Raw genomic sequence first — 23,032 nt, 5'->3', positions numbered from 1 at the left:
ACTATAGAATGTAATGACCAAATTCACACATTCTACCCCCTTACATTCACAGTCGACCCTCTCTTTAAATGTCTAGGAAAGGTCAGCATTTAATCATCATTTTACTTATTTATTTATTTAAAAAAAAAAATAATAATTTTTTTCCCCATAAAAAATGATGTCCTTATTTATATTTTGAAAGAGAACCTTTATACAACGGGAGGGAGTCCTCTATATTCCCTGCCAGCCCTGACTCTCCGTGCACTGAAGCCTTCATTTGTGTAAATAATAAAAGTCTTTTTTTCTTGGGAACGCTGCAAAAAATCTTCACAAGACAGATATCATTGCAATCAGCAGGATCAACTATGCCAGGCAGTACACAAGCTGTAATACAGTTGCTCCTGCTGACAGATGCTCTTTAACAAGTGAGATTGTTATCTAGGATCAGATTAAGGTCTAAGGAGGCAAGGTGACCATGTATGTGCAATTCCCTCTGTAGCAAAGTCCTAGGGAACACTCAAAATTGCAATTTTTAACCCCATTTTCAGGTCACAACCCAACAGTGAATTTGGAAACTCTGGGTTGTAAAAGGTTGTGGTTGGGGGAAAGGGGGGAGATCCTGTTTTCAGAATCCCCATTTCTTGGTCAAAGAGGACCTGTCCTGTCCTGCACCCATTGATGTGAATGAACACTGTGTAATGCTTCATTTCTCCTGTGGTGGCGCTGCAGGGAAATTGAACACTTACTGCCATGTTTCTGCACTGATTACAGCTGATCATTGCAGATCTCAGACGCTTTGTGATCATCAAAAGACCCTTCTAAGAGGTAGGGATTGTGCAAAATGAAGAACCATGTTAATGCAGGCTTTTCCAAACCGCTCCTCGGGCCATGTTGCTATGGTCCAAACCTTCTTCACACTTACTTTCATTAGGTCTATGTAAAATATGTTGTCGGTCTGGAGAGTCCGCTAAGCTCTTTCCAATAGATCAATACAACTGTGAGAAATGCAGACCCGGCTCCTTGTAGCTTTTTCCAGACGCGGCTCATCACAGAGTTACAGGTTGCTCATCCATCATATCTGTCAATGTCACCTGTCTATCTCTGGTGGAGACCCAATGCTCCGCAAACAGGACATGCAAAGGGGACATTATCCATGGTACTGACCTCAGCTATGGGGAAAATAATGCATTTGACAAGATCCATCAGCGGAGATCCGGGTTTATTAGACCTCTTCATGTTGAATTCTAGGTGGTCTCCACTTACTAACATCCTCCAGTTATAGGAACCGGCAGACAAGCTGCGCCCAGTTGAGGACACAACACAGAGGCCTCCAGCCCTAGAGCATTTCCGCCTCAGGAAGGAGGTAGATGATGTGATTTGATGTAATATATGAAACTCCCAATTCTATTGCACTTCTCTTGATGTAAATCACCCTACAGGGCTTACTACTCCTCTGCAGGAGAACACAGGACCCATCGGAGCAAAAATATCTCACTTTAGTGGTGGGATCCATGATGTTCAGGGTCTTAAGGGATATTCCCATTTGGCATGTTGATAGGATAGGCCATTAGTGTCCAATAGGAGCTGGTCTTACTTCTGGGACCTAGCTCTAGCTCAAGAATGAGGCTCTTCTGGGAATAGAGACCACCACGCATGCACAGCCTCGCCCTACATTCACAACTATGGGACTTCTAACAATGGCCAAGCCAGCGCTCTGCTACTAAGAGTGCCATGGTAGCGAATGGAGAAAGCTGTGCATGCCCGGTATGCTCCCCGTTCACTTTGTGGCTTCATTCCTGAGATAGGAGCAGGTCCTTATTGGTGGGACCACACCTATTGGAGATTTATGGCATGCCCTATCAATAGGCTATTCTGTTGGCCAAATCCACTGTTTTTGGAAGGACCGACAGTCTAATGCGTATGGGTACCTCATTTTGTCAACTGCAAGGGCCCCATTCCCCAAAGGCCCCATAGCTGTGTCATCTGCCTGCATTGGAGGTATGTCACTCTATCTATCTTTTATCTATCGGTCTAACTATCTATCTGTCTATCTGCTAATCATGGGATAGAAAGACAGCACCATGTATTTCCTAATGTACCCCCATGACAAGTCACTGGCACTGGACGGTCTGACATCCAGTCTTCTCCAGGCCTGATGACTTGGGGCATCTAACAGATTGCATTTTCTGGGGTCTGTAGAATCACAGCTATAATTACTTCGTAGCACATATCCAAGATGGGGATGAAGTCGAGGGAGGAGAAGTCGAATGTGCTTACAGCTATGATTATATAAAAAAAAGTTCAATCAAAAAGTTGATGACACAGTAGTGCCACTGAGATGAGGCAGTCACACATTGACAAGCAAATGGGTTATTGATTTCTTCCATTATTATCGCTCCCTGCTGTATTCCTGCTGAGAATTAATCACTTTAAATGCAAGCAACTTAATTATATCATTATCTCAACACCACAATTGTCAAATCCGACAAGAGCCTTGGAGCGCTGGAGTTTATGGATCCCTCCTTTACTCGTCATAGCCTCAGTTCAAAAGCTATAATATAATACAAAATCAGAGGTGGAGGCAAAAACAGCATATATCTGGCTGTTCTGTCAAAATGTAGCCTGGAAGTGGTGCTACTTTAGGCATGTTGTCACCTGGCCTCATAGAGAGTGCGCCCTGGACCTGAATGCACCAGAACCTGGGGGTAGATTTACTAAGGCTGATATTTCATACAGTACATAAAAAGTCCAGTGGAGAAATATTGTGCACAGCTCTTATATTTACGGTATCTTGGGCTTTCCATGCCTTGTGACATCACAACTAGTGTCAACTAGCTACTGTGACATCACAGCTAGTGTAAAGTAAGCTACTGTGACGTCACAGCTAGTGTAAAGTAAGCTACTGTGACGTCACAACTAGTGTAAAGTAAGCTACTGTGACATCACAACTAGTGTCAACTATCTACTGTGACATCACAACTAGTGTAAAGTAAGCTACTGTGACATCACAACTAGTGTAAAGTAAGCTACTGTGACATCACAACTAGTGAAAAGTAAGCTACTGTGACATCAACTAGTGTCAACTAGCTACTGTGACATCACAGCTAGTGTAAAGTAAGCTACTGTGACGTCACAACTAATATCAACTAGCTACTGTGACATCACAACTAGTGTAAAGTAAGCTACTGTGATGTCACAGCTAGTGTAAAGTAAGCTATTGTGACATCATAACTAGTATCAACTAGCTACTGTGATGTCACAACTAGTGTAAAGTAAGCTACTGTGATGTCACAACTAGTGTAAAGTAAGCTACTGTGACATCACAACTAGTGTCAACTAGCTACTGTGACGTCAAAACTAGTGTAAAGTAAGCTACTGTGACGTCACAACTAGTGTAAAGTAAGCTACTGTGACATCACAACTAGTGTAAAGTAAGCTACTGTGACGTCACAATTAGTATCAACTAGCTACTGTGACGTCACAACTAGTGTAAAGTAAGCTACTGTGACATCACAACTAATGTCAACTAGCTACTGTGACGTCACAACTAGTGTAAAGTAAGCTACTGTGACGTAACAACTAGTGTAAAGTAAGCTACTGTGACGTCACAACTAGTGTAAAGTAAGCTACTGTGACATCACAACTAGTGTCAACTAGCTACTGTGACGTCACAACTAGTGTAAAGTATGCTACTGTGATGTCACAACTAGTGTCAACTAGCTACTGTGACATCACAACTAGTGTAAAGTAAGCTACTGTGACGTCACAACTAGTGTAAAGTAAGCTACTGTGACGTCACAACTAGTGTAAAGTAAGCTACTGTGACATCACAACTAGTGTCAACTAGCTACTGTGACGTCACAACTAGTGTAAAGTAAGCTACTGTGACATCACAACTAGTGTCAACTAGCTACTGTGACATCACAACTAGTGTAAAGTAAGCTACTGTGACGTCACAACTAGTGTAAAGTAAGCTACTGTGACATCACAACTAGTGTCAACTAGCTACTGTGACATCACAACTAGTGTAAAGTAAGCTACTGTGACGTCACAACTAGTGTAAAGTAAGCTACTGTGACGTCACAACTAGTGTAAAGTAAGCTACTGTGACATCAACTAGTGTCAACTAGCTACTGTGACGTCACAGCTAGTGTAAAGTAAGCTACTGTGACGTCACAGCTAGTGTAAAGTAAGCTACTGTGACATCACAACTAGTGTAAAGTAAGCTACTGTGACGTCACAACTAGTGTAAAGTAAGCTACTGTGACATCACAACTAGTGTAAAGTAAGCTACTGTGACATCACAACTAGTGTAAAGTAAGCTACTGTGACATCACAACTAGTGTAAAGTAAGCTACTGTGACGTCACAACTAGTATCAACTAGCTACTGTGACTTCACAACTAGTGTAAAGTAAGCTACTGTGACATCACAACTAGTGTCAACTAGCTACTGTGTCGTCACAACTAGTGTAAAGTAAGCTACTGTGACGTCACAACTAGTGTAAAGTAAGCTACTGTGACATCACAACTAGTGTCAACTAGCTACTGTGACGTCACAACTAGTATAAAGTAAGCTACTGTGACATCACAACTAGTGTCAACTAGCTACTGTGACATCACAACTAGTGTAAAGTAAGCTACTGTGACATCACAACTAGTGTAAAGTAAGCTATTGTGACATCACAACTAGTGTCAACTATCTACTGTGACATCACAACTAGTGTAAAGTAAGCTACTGTGACATCACAACTAGTGTAAAGTAAGCTACTGTGACGTCACAACTAGTGTAAAGTAAGCTACTGTGACATCACAGCTAGTGTAAAGTAAGCTACTGTGACATCACAACTAGTGTCAGGAAACTCAGGGACAGACAAACCATTAAATTAGCAGTGGACATCAAGGATCCTTCTGCTTATTCTTGCACAGGGCCTCCTGTAGTTGGTGTCTGCCCTACCACAACAAATGATGTAAGGGCCACATCTTGATCTTTGGTTTCTTGTGCATCCTCAGCTGTTGGCACCTGCAGATACTATTGTGCATCAATGGTACCAGGAATATCATGACATCTACTAAGCCTTATGGCCTATCACACAGGCCCATGATCGGGATAGTCAAGCATTCGTAAGATCATCATCAGCCGATCGGATCTTTTATGGGCGCACAAGAAGCCTTGTTCATTGCCAGCAGATCAGTGTGAGTAACTGGAGGTATACTGCTGATGTAATGTAAACCGATGAGGGATAAATGATCATAGAAACGATTGTTCATCCCTCATGCAGTTTCCATTGGCTGGTTTGAAGGCTCATTAACACAGATCAACTTGTTTTATCACCAATCGGCTCTCGGTATGGCTCCACATCGGGCTGTATAAAAGGAAGTTTACTCCTGGGAAGAAGACATCAGGGTAAGATCTGGGAAGATGGCACCCATCAGGTCTATTGAGTTCTATGGGCCGCTTCCGAGCGTGCACCGTACGTGATTACCCTGAACAAACGCACCAAAAGTAGGGTGGATAGACCTGAAGTGATATAAAGAATCACAATGAATAAATAAAGTGCATGATCGGCGATGTCTGCATCCTACCATGTAAACCAGACGCTGGATGAGATGATGAGAAGAGACATAGAATTAATTTGTTGGTCAGACCACAAGGGGAAGGTGTGGGATAATCAGTTTGATGGAAAATGTAGTTAAAGTTTTGTACATAAGCTTGAACTGATAATTGATTCCAACCATCTGGTGCGGGGAATTGAGAAGCCATTTTGTAGTAGACATTTTTATGGTTGGTATAAGACATCGACCTGCACCACAAGGGCTCCATTTCTCTGCTTTATATCCTACCGCATAAATGTTTTCTGTGAAAATGATGCTTTTTAGGTGGATACGATATACATAAAATCCTCTGAAGATCATTCCGTGCCGACTCGGGGCAGCATGGCGGCTAATAATAATTAGAGAGAGTTTATTGGGGGCTGTAAAACTGCGGATGATATAAGCGGCGAATATTTTATGGTTACATTTGTCAAACCACCTCCTGTGAACATTATCAACAAGCAGCCGGGAGGGGGCATCATCGCCTCCAAAATCGTTTTCAAAGAAAGCTTACCGCCATGGCAGGGCTGCTTCATTTGGTCCACCATTGGATGCACCATCAGTCCACCATGACACCGGTCAATGCATCCCCCACTAGGTCCATTGAGATTTGGAGTTGGTAGTGGAAGCCAAGTGCACCGAACAATGCAGTCCCGCCATCAAAATCCTGATTTACATTTAAAAAAAGGCAATTCTCAGGATTAGAGGACTGGAATTTGACAAATTCAATAAGGGTCCACATGTTCTATTTTTTCAGGGGCGCGCTCCGGAAATGCAGATGGGGACAGCACACTGTGGGCTGTCCGCATCCATTCCTGCCCCATGGAGAATGAATGGGCAGAATTGGAACAGGGGCGGATTGAAACTTAAAGTGGCCCTGAAAAAATCTAAAAGTGGCCCCATGTTGTAGGTGGGTTTAAATTGATAGAAGACGGGCCAAAACAAGTAGGCGGAAACAACCGAAGTAGGTGGGGCCTGCAATACTGTAGTGACGTGCAGAACCAAATACCACAGGACAGGACAAAATATTGCCGCCCTTATCACAGTATTCAACTGTATCACCATCCTGAGGACTATAATACTGTTGAGTTTAGAAGGGCACCTGCGGCTGTTGAGCATCAGATCGTTATCATGTGTGCCAGTACAAAAATACCCACTTATAATGTGTGTCAATAAAAAATACCCCCTTATAATGTGTGTCAATAAAAAATACCCCCTTATAATGTGTGTCAATAAAAAATACCCCCTTATAATGTGTGCTAGTACAAAAAAAACTTTACATACCCCATTATTTTTCAGATCATATCCCAATATCAGATTCCCATATCATGTCTAAGATCATACCTCCATATCAGATCTTCAGATCAGACCCCCATATCAGATCATACCCAAATATCAAATCTCAAATCAGACCCCCATATCAGACCTCAAATCAGACCCCCCTTATCAGATCCTCAGATCAGACCCCATATCAAACATCCTGTTAGAACCCCATAACAGACCTCAGATCAGAACCCCATGTTAGACGCTCAAATCACAACCCCTTTAGACCTCCATATCAGACCCCCATATCAAACCTCAGATCAGACCCAAAATAAAAAAAATTACTTACTGTACCTCTCCTGCTCTGCCTCTACTCTGCAAGTCTGATGTCCTCTTCTGCAGTCATGCTTCCTGGTCTTCTCTGGACCCGCGCTACACTCTGACCTGACTGGCGATGGAGCAATCAGCTGATCAACATCGGTCCAACTTCTCAACCCCCCCTTCCCCAATATCAGGTGATATGGATGGGGTGTTGCAGTCACACATTTCCCCACTCAAATGATTGGCAGTCCTTGTAATTGTAATGAGGCCCGTTGTTTGTAAGATTGCAACATTTTACTTTATAAACAAAGCCAAAGGAAGAGGATTTAAGTCTCTGGAAACAACTGCACGGAGCTATCGTTATACCCGGCAGAGGCTCAGAAACTGAAGGGATTTAAAGGCATACCCATGAAAAAGTAATACATGGACAGGCCTGGCCTCTAGAGAGGGCGTCACGGATACAGCTCTATGATGTCCATAGTGATTCATCTCCTTTAAAGGAAGACTTGAGTATCTTTACTGATCCATGTTGGGTGCATTTTAGTACATTTTATATTTTGCATTTAGTTCCACTTTAAATGAAGGCAATGGAGGCTATAAAAAATAAACAGAAAGATAATTATCAAATGCACGGCGTGCCATGATGTACTGACGACTAGGAGACCAACCTCTGAAGCTTCTGTTATCCACAGTCGTGTCATTTATTTCTGTATTCTTCTGAGAAGCGTTCTCAGATATATAAGGTATGTAAATGATAAGCTAATGACGAGATAATGAACATAATAATTAACCGCCCCGCCGTGCTGTTGTCACCTTGTGTTTGCTTAGAGTCTGAGTCTCATACAAGCAAATGTGATTTTTAATTTCTCCCCCTGTTGTTGGCCTCATCAGCTCGACTCGGTCAGAATCCCAATGTTGCAGAAGCATTAAAATTTTCCCAATTTATCTTTAAAATCAGCCTAAAACTGAACATATGTTCATCAGGTTGAGGCTTTTGCACTGATGTAATAAATAATATAATTTGATAAAATAATATCATTTCATTCAGCTGCTGGGTTCATATTTTTGGTATTTACTACACATGAGTTTAATTAGGATTGCTGTCTATATTTACCCAATGGCATTTATGGGTTGTCTGCAACTTTGATTCCTTCTTCCCGTCTTCTTCACCTAATGTACTGTAGTCTACATTTTCCATTGTGCCTCTGGCTTTGCAGATACAGAGCGGGCAGAGATCAATCACAGTAAGGATAGCGATGGATAGATCAGTGACATAAACAGCTGTCCAATAACTCACACTGTATGTGATGTAGCTTCAGCTTGTGTTCCATGTCTCCTGCAGTGATAGGTTCACAACCAGGAGGCAAGGAGAGCAGTGTGAAGCTACATCTGTCACCTGGTGGCAGGGAGAGCAGTGTGAAGCTACATTTGTTATGATTTACAACCAGGAGGCAGGGAGGGCAGTGTGAAGCTACATCTGTCACCAGGTGGCAGGGAGAGCAGTGTGAAGCTACATTTGTTATGATTTACAACCAGGAGGCAAGGAGGGCAGTGTGAAGCTACATCTGTTATGATTTACAACCAGGAGGCAGGGAGGGCAGTGTGAAGCTGCATCTGTCACCAGTTGGCAGGGAGAGCAGTGTGAAGCTACATTTGTTATGATTTACAACCAGGAGGCAAGGAGGGCAGTGTGAAGCTACATCTGTTATGATTTACAACCAGGAGGCAGGGAGGGCAGTGTGAAGCTACATCTGTCACCAGGTGGCAGGGAGAGCAGTGTGAAGCTACATTTGTTATGATTTACAACCAGGAGGCAAGGAGGGCAGTGTGAAGCTACATCTGTTATGATTTACAACCAGGAGGCAGGGAGGGCAGTGTGAAGCTACATCTGTTAGGATTTACAACCAGGAGGCAGGGAGGGCAGTGTGAAGCTACATCTGTTAGGATTTACAACCAGGATGCAGGGAGGGCAGTGTGAAGCTACATCTGTTATGATTTACAACCAGGAGGCAGGAAGAGCAGTGTGAAGCTACATCTGATAGGATTTACAACCAGGAGGCAGGGGGGGGGGGCAGTGTGAAGCTACATCTGATAGGATTTACAACCAGGGGGCAGGGAGGGCAGTGTGAAGCTTCATCTGTTAGGATTTACAACCAGGAGGCAGGGAGGGCAGTGTGAAGCTACATCTGTTATGATTTACAACCAGGAGGCAGGGAGGGCAGTGTGAAGCTACATATTTTAGGATTTATAACCAGGAAGCAGAGAGAGCAGTGTGAAGCTGCATCTGTTATGATTTACAACCAGGAGGCAGGGGGACGGGGGGCAGTGTGAAGCTACATCTGTTATGATTTACAACCAGGAGGCAGGGGGGGCAGTGTGAAGCTGCATCTGTTATGATTTACAACCAGGAGGCGGGGAGGGCAGTGTGAAGCTACATTTGTTATGATTTACAACCAAGAGGCAGGGAGGGCAGTGTGAAGCTACATCTGTTAGGATTTACAACCAGGAAGCAGAGAGAGCAGTGTGAAGCTACATCTGTTAGGATTTACAACCAGGGGGCAGGGAGGGCAGTGTGAAGCTACATCTGTTAGGATTTACAACCAGGAGGCAGGGGGGGCAGTGTGAAGCTACATCTGTTATGATTTACAACCAGGAGGCAGGGGGGGGGGCAGCGTGAAGCTGCATCTGTTATGATTTACAACCAAGAGGCAGGGAGGGCAGTGTGAAGCTGCATCTGTTATGATTTACAACCAGGGGGCAGGGAGGGCAGTGTGAGGCTACATCTGTTAGGATTTACAACCGGGGGCAGGGAGGGCAGTGTGAAGCTACATCTGTTAGGATTTACAACCAGGGGGCAGGGAGGCCAGTGTGAAGCTGCATCTCAAAACTGGAGATCGGAACTCATAGATAGTATAGACAGTTAGTTTGAGTCTGAGGAGTTATATAATTATGTAGCTAATTACTTAATGAACTCACCTAGTATTTCACCAACCTCCTGATCTCATAAGTAAGGCAGAAGTATTTCAGCAGCACTCTATACATGGGGACATACAGGAAAACTGACTGAAAGTTTCCAGGAAGATTATAGTGAATAATGGGTTCACATAAAGTCAGCCATACAAAGGAGAGTGACCTACTGTGTACACAGTAGAGCAAGGTTTGAACTGGTAGTCACATGACCCAGCTATCATAATAAAAAGGTTTAAGATGTATGAATGGTCAGTGACTGAGGAGGCCCCAACACTGTGCTGGATCCCCCCGACACTGTCAAGGTGTCACCACATGTTGCTGTTCTCCAGCAGTGGTGTGGTGCCCCCCAATGGGAAGTCCAGAGAGTCAGGGTCTGCACTAAACCAGTTTTCTTATCTACTGGAGGAACTCAAGTGCATAACGATACAGGCAAGGCATAAAGCTGGATTCTCCAGCCTCCTCCCTGGCAGAAGAAGGTTCTGTGCTGAAGAAAGGCCTGATCTAGCTGTCACTCTCTCTCTCTCTCTCTCTCTCTCAAAAGGCTGGCTCCGTGGCCAAAGGCTGGTGGCCCAGGGTCTGTGGCTCAGTTGTCAGGCAGGTTATCCCCATCTCAGCGTCTTTTTCTGGTCACTCGTGCAAACTGGAGTCTCTTCTCCCTATCTGCAGACAACTAGGAGGTCTGACTGCTCTACTTCTTTACAGTTTCCACTGATTCAGAATCTTCTAGTGGGAGGGGTGAAGCTGGAGAAGCACTGCCTAATAGAAAGAATGTTGCAGGTCACGGCTGCCATAGATTTGTATTGTGCCTAAAATCAATAAAGAAAAAGTGGGGGCGCTCCCCTAGTGTAACTCCTTCAACAATAAAATATCGTTCCCCAGTAGAGGAAGCTCTCTACTGGAGTAAGGTGTGCACCCTGAGCACAACACCAGATAATGGCAGAAGTGCTCCTTCACGGACAGAGAAAAGGCCCTGCACCTTCCCAAAACAACCGAGAGAGCCCCAACAGAATATGTGTGCACAATAGCATCACCAATCAATTATACCTATCATGAAAAGCCTCGGTATAAATACTTAAATAACTACCTACAAAGCAATACCAGACCTCTTACAAATCAATATAAATTTTATTACATGATCCAATACATAATTAAAAACATTAGTGCAGGGAAAGGCGACATGAACTGGAGGAAGACACAGTGGATACAAAGTTCAAAAAGTGTCCACATACTTATATACGGAAACAATAGAATGAAGTGCAAGTGCAAAAATTGTATCAAACACATCCAAAGGACCAAGAACAATTACCCATGCTGTGTCTCCACCGAGATGGCGCCAGCCCCTGCACCTTCCCACCAGAACCATCCATCAGGAGCCAGAACAGAATCGGAAGAGATAAGGGGAAACTCCGGGCGCTGCACTGGTGTCTTGTAAAATTGTATTTGTTGTTAAAAAAATTCCATTAACATAATATAAAATCGGCGCACTTTTCAGCGGCGTACTGCTGCCTTCCTCAGGCCGTATATTGAGGAAGGTGGCGCTACGCCGCTGAAACACATAAGTATTTTGTTTTAAGTTAATGTTTTTTTTAACCAATAAATATAATTTATAAGACACCAGTGCAGGGTGAAAATGCGTAAATATTTTTTACACTTACCTCTTCTAAATACAAGTCAATGGGAATGACTAAGCAGTTTTCAGGCATAAACAACCATCTTACAGAGCTAAACCAGATGGTGAAAAGTCCTGTTTTTCCCTCCAAATCTCAGCTCTTCACAATCTCTTATGACAGCAATGTAAAATTACTAGCATCTCAGTATGTAGACTGGAAAGTCCCAAAGTCTAGTGTTAGCTGGCAGGGACACAATTATAGGCGGTGCAGAGGTGGCAGTTGCACCCCATCAATGGTACCTGAGGGAGCCCAAAGACTCCTCTGCCACAAATGGCACAAGGTAGATGGGGGTCCTGTTGCAGCTTTTGCACTGCGACTGAAGTCATGCCTCTGCTCTTGGAACTTGTCTTCAACATCTGCTCAACGAACGCCATTCTCCCTCCTGCATTTTAGCGGTGCATGCTCCTCCATCTATATTCTCTAGGTTCCTTGCCAATTAATGCCATTGTTCCCCGTGAACAGACTGTGCACAATTTTTGACATCAGTTACAAAAAAAGGCTCCTTTGATGCAAAAATACACCCGCTGCAGCGGGACATCTGACAACTTTCCAGCAATTATAATTATTACTTCACAGTTCATTTCTGCATTTAAATTTCATTTCCTTTTGTCCATTTGAAATGAGCCCCACGCTGCCGCGAATGAAAGTGAATTTTCACCGGAGACGTCACACCAGCAGATTGCTGTACAATGGGGCCCCTGGATCTCGCCCATTCATTGTTCTGCTGCGCTGGCAGCTCCTGATTTTCTTTGCATGGTAAATCGCCACATCAAGGCCTGGACTGTCGCAGGTGCAGAAAGGCTTCTGTGGTGAATTATTACATCCAACCCACCTGACATCCAGGAAATATATGATGCAGATTGCAGTAACCAGGCTTTTAACTCTCTAGGAAACCTATTATCACAATCCAATCGTATGATGGACCTTGCAAATTAACATCTTATTATAGGGGGCTTCCCATTACCATAGCAAGGGCTAGTTAAACAGATGTCACCCACTCAATTAATATTTTCAAAGCAACAATGTATAACATTAGTTTTCAGGTTTTTCGCGTGCTGAGGTCTGTCAGTAAAGTGGTGGCGCATGCGCAGTTAAGTCCTGTTTTTCTATTGTGTATAGAAATTGTCTTGCACCTGCGGCGGCCGCACCCCAGGTGGTTTCAGATCCCAGTAGTTAAAAATGCCACTGCTGTGCTAATCTCTGGCTTCAGTCTGGTTACTGAACTTTCTAGCAGTTCTGGTACCATTGAGTGGGGTGTCTTTGGCCATTGACCCCCTTGTAATACTCCATCTGAACTTCCTGAAGCCGTTGTGCTCTACAAGCTGCTTCCCAGGGGTCTTGCAGCAGGAGGGGGGGGGGGACACTCCCTTAACTGCGCCATGTCTGGTCCCTTAGGACTCCAAAACTCAACTCGGTATTCAGCTTCCTGCAACCCCTCCCTTGGTGGGAAGCAGGATTAGCCCACTACTGGCCAAAAGGGGGGAGAATGGAATGTTAAGTTCTATTCTGACTAAAGATCTCTTCTAGATACACTGCCACCTGTTGGACAACCAGGCACAGTGCATGAAATACAATACATAACAGTTAGATAACAATATTATCATTCTTTGCTAGCCATTAGAGACATTAGCTAGGTGTAAGAATGTCAGTGCCCCCTCTGGGGTACTAAACATCGGCGCAGAAGGACCTTGAACTGCATCTTATTTCAGCTATGGCCAGTGGACTGTAACACATTGCTTCTCTCTGTAGACATAACATGTCAATGGAAAGTGGGCCTTGGTACAGAAGAACTATGAGAGCCACCATGCCACATCGTACTGCTGTCACATGGGTAAACGCCCAATTTTTAAGGTACAGTTCAGAAGTAAAGGGCTCCACTGGGGTGATGAAAAAGTAAGAATTTAGCAATGAAAATATGGGCTAAGAATATGTTTGCAGGCTTACAATATCAACGCAGGAAGAGTGGCATACCTACCGTGAAGACAGAGCATGCAGCCGACTGCTATGGGGCTCCGGGAGAGGGGGCAGTACTGCACTGCTTCTCCTATTACTGACATAGATTTGTGGAATTTTTCCTGCAGATGCCACTAGGAGGAGCTAAGTGGATACAGATTCTACAGCTTCCATTGAGTTCAATAGTAACTGTATAAATTCGCATGCACTGAGCTCCCCCTAGTGGTGACAAAAGGAGATTTTTATTATAAAAAAAGGATTCCTCCATTTAATAAAAATAATTAAATTTATCAGAAATGTCACGGGGTTGGGGCAAAATATGTTTTGCAATGGGGCCATACAAGATCTGTGTATTCCCCTGGGCAGGACTATGGGATTTTTTGGGAAAACCTCTTTAAAGGGCATCTGTCAGCAGGTTTGTCACTATGACACCGGCTGACCTGTTACATGTGCACTTGGCAGATGAAGACATCCGTGTTGGTCCCATGTTAATATATGCAAATGAGCCTCTAGGAGCAACGGGGGCGTTACCATTACACCTAGAGGCTCTGCTCTCTCTGCAACTTCCGCGCCCTCTGCACTTTCAATAATTTTAGGAGAAGTCAGATCCAGGTGTGATGACATTTTGACTGCCTGGCCCTTTCAATCAAAGTGCACAGTGAGTGGCAATTGCAGAGAGAGCAGAGTCTTTAGTTGTAACGGCAACACCCCCGTTGCTCCTAGAGCCTCATTTGCATATATTAAAATGTCATTTTTCTCAGCAATGCGGGCACATGTGAACATGGGACCAACACAGAAATCTTCAGCTACCAAGTGCACATAGAACAGGTCAGCCGGTGTCATAAGGATAAATCTGCTGACAGATGGCCTTTAAGACATTTTCTGCATGCAGCTCCTATGCAGACTGATGTGCACCCACTTAATGCAGCCGCCACTCGACCCTTACAGACTACAGGGAGTGCAGAATTATTAGGCAAGTTGTATTTTTGAGGATTAATTTTATTATTGAACAACAACCATGTTCTCAATGAACCCAAAAAACTCATTAATATCAAAGCTGAATATTTTTGGAAGTAGTTTTTAGTTTGTTTTAAGTTTTAGCTATTTTAGGGGGATATCTGTGTGTGCAGGTGACTATTACTGTGCATAATTATTAGGCAACTTAACAAAAAACAAATATATACCCATTTCAATTATTTATTTTTTCCAGTGAAACCAATATAACATCTCAACATTCACAAATATACATTTCTGACATTCAAAAACAAAACAAAAACAAATCAGTGACCAATATAGCCACCTTTCTTTGCAAGGACACTCAAAAGCCTGCCATCCATGGATTCTGTCAGTGTTTTGATCTGTTCACCATCAACATTGCGTGCAGCAGCAACCACAGCCTCCCAGACACTGTTCAGAGAGGTGTACTGTTTTCCCTCCTTGTAAATCTCACATTTGATGATGGACCACAGGTTCTCAATGGGGTTCAGATCAGGTGAACAAGGAGGCCATGTCATTAGATTTTCTTCTTTTATACCCTTTCTTGCCAGCCACGCTGTGGAGTACTTGGACGCGTGTGATGGAGCATTGTCCTGCATGAAAATCATGTTTTTCTTGAAGGATGCAGACTTCTTCCTGTACCACTGCTTGAAGAAGGTGTCTTCCAGAAACTGGCAGTAGGACTGGGAGTTGAGCTTGACTCCATCCTCAACCCGAAAAGGCCCCACAAGCTCATCTTTGATGATACCAGCCCAAACCAGTACTCCACCTCCACCTTGCTGGCGTCTGAGTCGGACTGGAGTTCTCTCCCCTTTACCAATCCAGCCACGGGCCCATCCATCTGGCCCATCAAGACTCACTCTCATTTCATCAGTCCATAAAACCTTAGAAAAATCAGTCTTGAGATATTTCTTGGCCCAGTCTTGACGTTTCAGCTTGTGTGTCTTGTTCAGTGGTGGTCGTCTTTCAGCCTTTCTTACCTTGGCCATGTCTCTGAGTATTGCACATCTTGTGCTTTTGGGCACTCCAGTGATGTTGCAGCTCTGAAATATGGCCAAACTGGTGGCAAGTGGCATCTTGGCAGCTGCACGCTTGACTTTTCTCAGTTCATGGGCAGTTATTTTGCGCCTTGGTTTTTCCACACGCTTCTTGCGACCCTGTTGACTATTTTGAATGAAACGCTTGATTGTTCGATGATCACGCTTCAGAAGCTTTGCAATTTTAAGAGTGCTGCATCCCTCTGCAAGATATCTCACTATTTTTGACTTTTCTGAGCCTGTCAAGTCCTTCTTTTGACCCATTTTGCCAAAGGAAAGGAAGTTGCCTAATAATTATGCACACCTAATATAGGGTGTTGATGTCATTAGACCACACCCCTTCTCATTACAGAGATGCACATCACCTAATATGCTTAATTGGTAGTAGGCTTTCGAGCCTATACAGCTTGGAGTAAGACAACATGCATAAAGAGGATGATGTGGTCAAAATACTCATTTGCCTAATAATTCTGCACGCAGTGTATATGGAGTGTAGACTGATCCTGCAGTCATGTAGAGCTCCCCTTACTTCTTGGTAGTCTTATTTTCTGCACTGGAAAGACCTGTGTGGTCAGTGCTGGTTAGGTTCATTCGCATCCAGCCTTTTATATGTCCCTGAGGATTCTTTGGACTGCATTTTTTGGAGAAAAAAAATATTAGCCCTTACACAGTCATGGCATGTGATAGAGGAAGAAGAAGAAGAAGAAGAAGAAGACACGGGCATGTGATAGAGGAAGAAGAAGAAGACACGGGCATGTGATAGAGGAAGAAGAAGAAGACACGGGCATGTGATAGAGGAAGAAGAAGAAGACACGGGCATGTGATAGAGGAAGAAGAAGAAGACACGGGCATCAGGCATGTGATAGAGGAAGAAGAAGAAGACACGGACATGTGATAGAGGAAGAAGAAGAAGACACGGGCATGTGATAGAGGAAGAAGACACGGGCATGTGATAGAGGAAGAAGAAGAAGACACGGGCATGTGATAGAGGAAGAAGAAGAAGACACGGGCATGTGATAGAGGAAGAAGAAGACACGGGCATGTGATAGAGGAAGAAGAAGAAGACACGGGCATGTGATAGAGGAAGAAGAAGAAGACACGGGCATGTGATAGAGGAAGAAGAAGAAGACACGGGCATGTGATAGAGGAAGAAGACACGGGCATGTGATAGAGGAAGAAGAAGAAGACACGGGCATGTGATAGAGGAAGAAGAAGAAGACACGGGCATGTGATAGAGGAAGAAGAAGAAGACACAGGCATGTGATAGAGGAAGAAGAAGAAGACATGGGCATGTGATAGAGGAAGAAGAAGAAGACACTGGCATGTGATAGAGGAAGAAGAAGACGACACGGGCATGTGATAGAGGAAGAAGAAGAAGACACGGGCATGTGATAGAGGAAGAAGAAGAAGACATGGGCATGTGATAGAGGAAGAAGAAGAAGACACGGGCATGTGATAGAGGAAGAAGAAGACACGGGCATGTGATAGAGGAAGAAGAAGACACGGGCATGTGATAGAGGAAGATGAAGAAGAAGACACGGGCATGTGATAGAGGAAGAAGAAGAAGACACGGGCATGTGATAGAGGAAGAAGAAGACACGGGCATGTGATAGAGGAAGATGAAGAAGAAGACACGGGCATGTGATAGAGGAAGATGAAGAAGACACGGACATGTGATAGAGGAAGAAGAAGACACGAACATGTGATAGAGAAAGATGCATGTTATAGAGGAAAAAGAAGACACAGGTAAACAGACTAGAAAACAGAAAGGGTGGAGGAGGAAAGAGAGAATATACTTCACAGAGAACGCCCACTAAGCTCCGAGCATGCAGCTGCAAATGACAACTTTTGCCGTCCATCACTTCTCTTGCAGCTCAGTGTTTCCCAGTTAAGTTAAAGAGAACTTGTGAGGTCACACTGCTGTCACTGGAGGCATCACATGGCAGACTGCTGTACAATAGGGAAGTAAACGGTAAATAACCAAATCATTGGTTTGATTGTAGCATCTTGTGCCGCTCCTCTCTGGATATCTCAGGCCACATTTGGGTGGGATGCATCAGCGTATTTGTCTTTTACTGTATTGCACACTGCATGGCATACATTTTTACAGTGGGCATAAAGTTACATACATCGGGATCATACACTTGACGTACATAGCGGGATATTTTTCCAGTTCATATACAGAACTTGGACCACAAACTGAGCCTAAGAATCAAGAGAGGACAACTCAAGAGCAACAGTGTATCTTCTTTGCAATGGACGTCCACAATTTCATGCAAAATGGTTTTCAAAGAAGATAGTCAGAGCCCATGGTGTTTGATGGTACAGAAAACCTGTCACAGAATATCTGGTCGCAAATTGTGGTCCGCAATGCACGGGCACCGCCCGTGGGGCAGCCGCATGCAGATCGCAGACCCTTTCACCTGAATGTGGTCCGCGATCCATCCGTTCTGCAAAAGGATAGAACAAGTTCTATCTGTTTACGGAACGGAACACCACAGAAGCACTCCGTAGTGCTTCTGTGGGGTTCCGTTCCGTGCTTCCGTCCGTTCCGCATCTCCGTATTTGCGGACCCATTCAAGTGAATGGGTCCGTATCTGTGAAGCAGAATGCACATGGCTGGTGACCCGTGTATTGCTGAACCACCGTATGCGGCCTGCAGCACGTGCACAGAGCCCTTATGTGTGAACAAGCCCTTAGGCCCCTTTCACATGAGCGAGTTTTCCATGCGGGTGCAATGCGTGACATGAACGCATAGCACCTGCACTGAATCCTGACCCATTCATTTCAATAGGTCTGTGTACATGAGCGGTTTTTTTTATGCATCAGTTCTGCGCTTCGTGAAAAACGCAGCACGTTCTATATTCTGTGTTTTTCACGCAGCCCTGGCCTTATAGAAGTGAATGGGGCTTCAGTGAAAAACGCATTGCATCCGGAAGAAAGTGCGGATGCAATGCGTTTTTCACTGATCGTTGCTAAGAGATGTTGTTTGTAAACCTTCAGTTTTTTATCACACGCGTGAAAAACGCATCAAAACGCATTGCGCTAACATGGAAAAAACTAAACAACTGAACGCAATCGCAGACAAAACTGACTGAACTTGTTTGCAAAATGGTGCGAGTTTCACTGAACGCATCCAGAGCCAATCCGTCACGCTTGTGTGAAAGAGGCCTTAACGCGACCCGCTTATCAAACATTTTTAGATCTGCTGCATCAAAAATAACCAGCGCCGATCGATATTCTGCAAGAACAAATGTTGCTGCGCAGTAATGGCTTTTTTGCTCAGGAAATATTCGGTATATGGCACATCTGTCATCTGTCTGATAGGTTAATAGAGCATACAGATGGACCTGCTGTCTTGTAACTTTATTCCTTGATGCTTATGTGATCACTGGAGAAGTTACGATGCACAAAAATCCATTAGGAAAGCTTGTGGAGATGTTCTTGCTCAAACACCTAACACCCAACTCCCTCCCCCGGGTCCTAAAAAAAAAAATTAGACGGGTGTTTGATGTGAAGGTAATAGCGCAGAAATGTATCCTTGGGGAGTAATGTGGTGTAGACTGGAATGTAATGTGCCAAAAACAGAGAGGTGTGATCATGTGGTGGAGCATAATGAGCCATTGTAAGACTTTGATATGATCGAGAGCCCTCTGTATTTTGAGTGGCAGCCTCAAGCCGTTGCCTGTTTAAGGGACATAAAACTAATTGTATTTGATCTGCTATCTTGTGCTTGTCGTCAGGTTAGATGAGATATCCATATGTATTCGTTCTTCTGTTTTTAAACATTAATGACCTTTATGAGATGATTGGGTATGGATCATTAAGAAGGACGTCAGATCCAGAAAACTCTTCTCTCATGGGATTACTCTGGGTGTGTTGAGCTAATTGAGGGGTCATTCAATGTGAACCACTGTTGGGTATAGGTGAGACCTACATCCAGGATGGCCCTCAGTTTTTGGAATATCACTAAAGCTGGCCACACACATTTATACTTTTGTCGGCCGAACCTGTTGAGAACGACGGGTTCGGCTGACACGCTAATGTGTGTGGGGAGCTTCACGCTCTCCCTCGACAGAGGATGGTAGGGGAGACAAGGGTTGGGTGAAATGAATATTTTTGCTCAATCTTTTTATTCTACATGGAGATACTTTTCGGGTAGACAGTTCTGGCATTAGCTTTCTCTGCCCTCCCCATAACATACACAGTTGCGTTCAGCTGGACAGAAGGTATATGGGGAAGCCGAGAAAGAGATAGGAGAGATAGCTGTCAGCCAAACGATCGTTCGACCGACAGCTATTGGATGTGTATAGCCAGCCTAAGAACAATACTTGCCCAATGATGATCAAGAACCAAGAGACAAATCAAAAACCAGTCAGAAAACAACAGACTTTAACGCTGGCAACAATGTGGGGTCTTCAGGTTCTAAACTAAATGACAACCTATTGGAGGTTAATGGTATGCCATAACTGTGGTCAGCCAAGAGCACCTATTTTAGTATATTTAGTGTGCCAACCAATGAAGAGCCTTAGCTAGGTTGTCCTTCACCCGAAGCAAAGTTGTCTTTGTCCTAATTTTGTTTTAACATACCTTGTTCAAGGCAGATGGGCTTGTTGGCACTTCCTGGCACTTAACATCCAGGGCTCATGCCGCACCAGCACCCCAAACTATGCCCCTGATCAAGGAGATAACCATCTTTGAGTATCCCACCTAGTTCATTTAGAACCTCTGTGTTGGTCTATACTTAATGACCTCCATTGATCTTATTTTCAGCATGTTAGATGATCATTTTAAGGGTTTGTTGATGAAGCTTTTTTTTTAAACAAGACTAAGAATGGTGATAATACAATGAGTCACTAACCTTATGGATGCCCTGCTGCTTCTTTTCCAGTGCTTCCCGTTCTCCAGATGGCATGTACTTCCCAATCCGTCTTGACACACAGGAAATGACCAGTCAGCCAATGATTCCTTTTTGTCGACAGGAAGCAGGAAATAGAGGCCGCCAGGAGACTGGGCAGCATCAGAACGGGAGTGGTGGAGGACCGGTGCGGTCAGTATGACTTGTCTTATTATTTTATTCTATTCTTCTGAGCTTTTTCTTTGAAGCAAACAGCCCTTTAAAGTGGAAAAAAATGTTGATTCACCTTTAATAGGAAAAAAAATTGAAAAATTGTAAGACAATAAAGATACAGCAGAGACAGAAGCACTTATCTCACTGCTGTTCTACTACCATTTAGAGTATGAAACCTTCCGAGGGTTGATCCATCACTGCCGTCCTCTAACCACAATAGTCAGAGAAAATTGGGTTCTGATACTAAAGAGCAAAGTGAAAACTTTAGCCAGCAAATCAAGGAGATGGGTAAAGTCCGCCGGTTATTGCCTATTGATTTTCCACAATACTGATGATCTCAATATTGGGAATTGTGTTTTTTTTTTAACCTGGAAAAAAGCGGTCGGATGTGGCATTTTGTACATTTTCTGGCATGTACTGTATTAATGATGTTTGGCAGCTATACACATCTACACTTCAGCACAGGAAACCACCAAACTGAGTTAGGGCAAACATCTGTCACGTCTAAAACCTTACCGGATGTCCCATGGAAGCCTCAAGAGGTTTGTCTTGTGTATCTCCTCCGTACCATGAAAAAGTTTAATTGACAACCCCCTTAAAATTACCTTCTAACATGAGAGTCGTATCATAAAAACCATACAAAATGAAAAACATTTTCATTCTGCCTTTATGCACAGAACATGGGGACTGAGGTGAGAAGGTTTAAAGATAGCAATTTGGACATCTCCATATGTACGGAAAGTGGGTGCCTTCTGGAATGGTCATTGCTATCCAATGAACGAGAGGCTCCATACCCTTGTACTAAATTCTCGTAATTATATGCCATACTTGGTGCCAGAAAAGCGCAACTGCCAACAGTTGGGGAAATACACGGTCTAAGCCATTGATCGGCGGTGGGAAAACTAGCTGTATAAGAGAGATGCTTCTGTGATACTCTTATGCTGCCCACAAACCCTGCCATCAGGGCACAAAGGTAGTAATAAGAGGGTGTATATTAGGGTGCTGCACCCAGTGGCAGGTGAGAAAGCTGCCCCAACCCCTGTATCCTATGAGTCTCCCAAGGACTGGAGCTCTAAGGCCCCTTTCACACGGGCGTTGCGGGAACACCCGCGATTTTTCCGCGCGAGTGCAAAACATTGTAATGCGTTTTGCACTCGCGTGAGAAAAATCACGCATGTTTGGTACCCAAACCCGAACTTCTTCACAGAAGTTTGGGCTTGGGATCGGTGTTGTGTAGATGTTATTATTTTCCCTTATAACATGGTTATAAGGGAAAATAATAGCATTCTGAATACAGAATGCTTAGTAGGTGATCAATTGAGGGTTAAAAAAAAAAGAAAAATTAACTCACCTTCTCCTCTTGTTCGCGTAGTTCCCGGTCTCTTCTTTACTTCTTTAATGATGAGCTGTGGGCTAAAGGACCTTTGGTGACGTCAGATCACATGCTCCAATCACATGGTCCATCACCACGGTGATTGGAGCATGTGATCTGACGTCACCAAAGGTCCTTTAGCCCACAGCTCATCATTAAAGAAGTAAAGAAGAGACCGGGAACTACGCGAACAAGAGGAGACGGTGAGTTAATTTTTATTTATTTTTTTAACCCCTCCAGCCCTATTTTACTTTGCATTCTGTATTCAGAATGCTATTATTTTCCCTTATAACCATGTTATAAGGGAAAATAATAGAGTCAATAGACTGTCACCTAGCAACCATGCGTGAAAATCGCACCGCATCCGCACTTGCTTGCGGATGCTTGCGATTTTCACGCAACCCCATTCATTTCTATGGGGCTTGCGTTACGTGAAAAACGCACAAAGAGGAGCATGCTGCGATTTTCACGCAACGCACAAGTGATGCGTGAAAATCACCACTCATGTGAACAGCCAAATAGAAATGAATGGGTCGGGATTCCGTGCGGATGCAATGCGTTCACCTCCCGCAACGCATCCGCGCGGAATACTCGCTCGTGTGAAAGGGGCTCAAGAGTATGTAACAACGCCGGCTATTCGCAAGACCGCAGAACTGAACTTCATCTATAGCAATTACCATTAGAGAGTCCCAACAATGTTTCATGGTGCTCAGATACCCCCTGGACTTATAGACCACAGCAATCAGAATGAAATGAGTTCTGCGCATATAAAGGCTAAACAATCAACAACTCCACACTAAATGCCAA

Source organism: Bufo bufo, chromosome 11 (assembly GCF_905171765.1).
Source record: "Bufo bufo chromosome 11, aBufBuf1.1, whole genome shotgun sequence".
Classification (NCBI taxonomy): Eukaryota; Metazoa; Chordata; class Amphibia; order Anura; family Bufonidae; genus Bufo; species Bufo bufo.
This window is presented reverse-complemented; position numbering follows the sequence as displayed.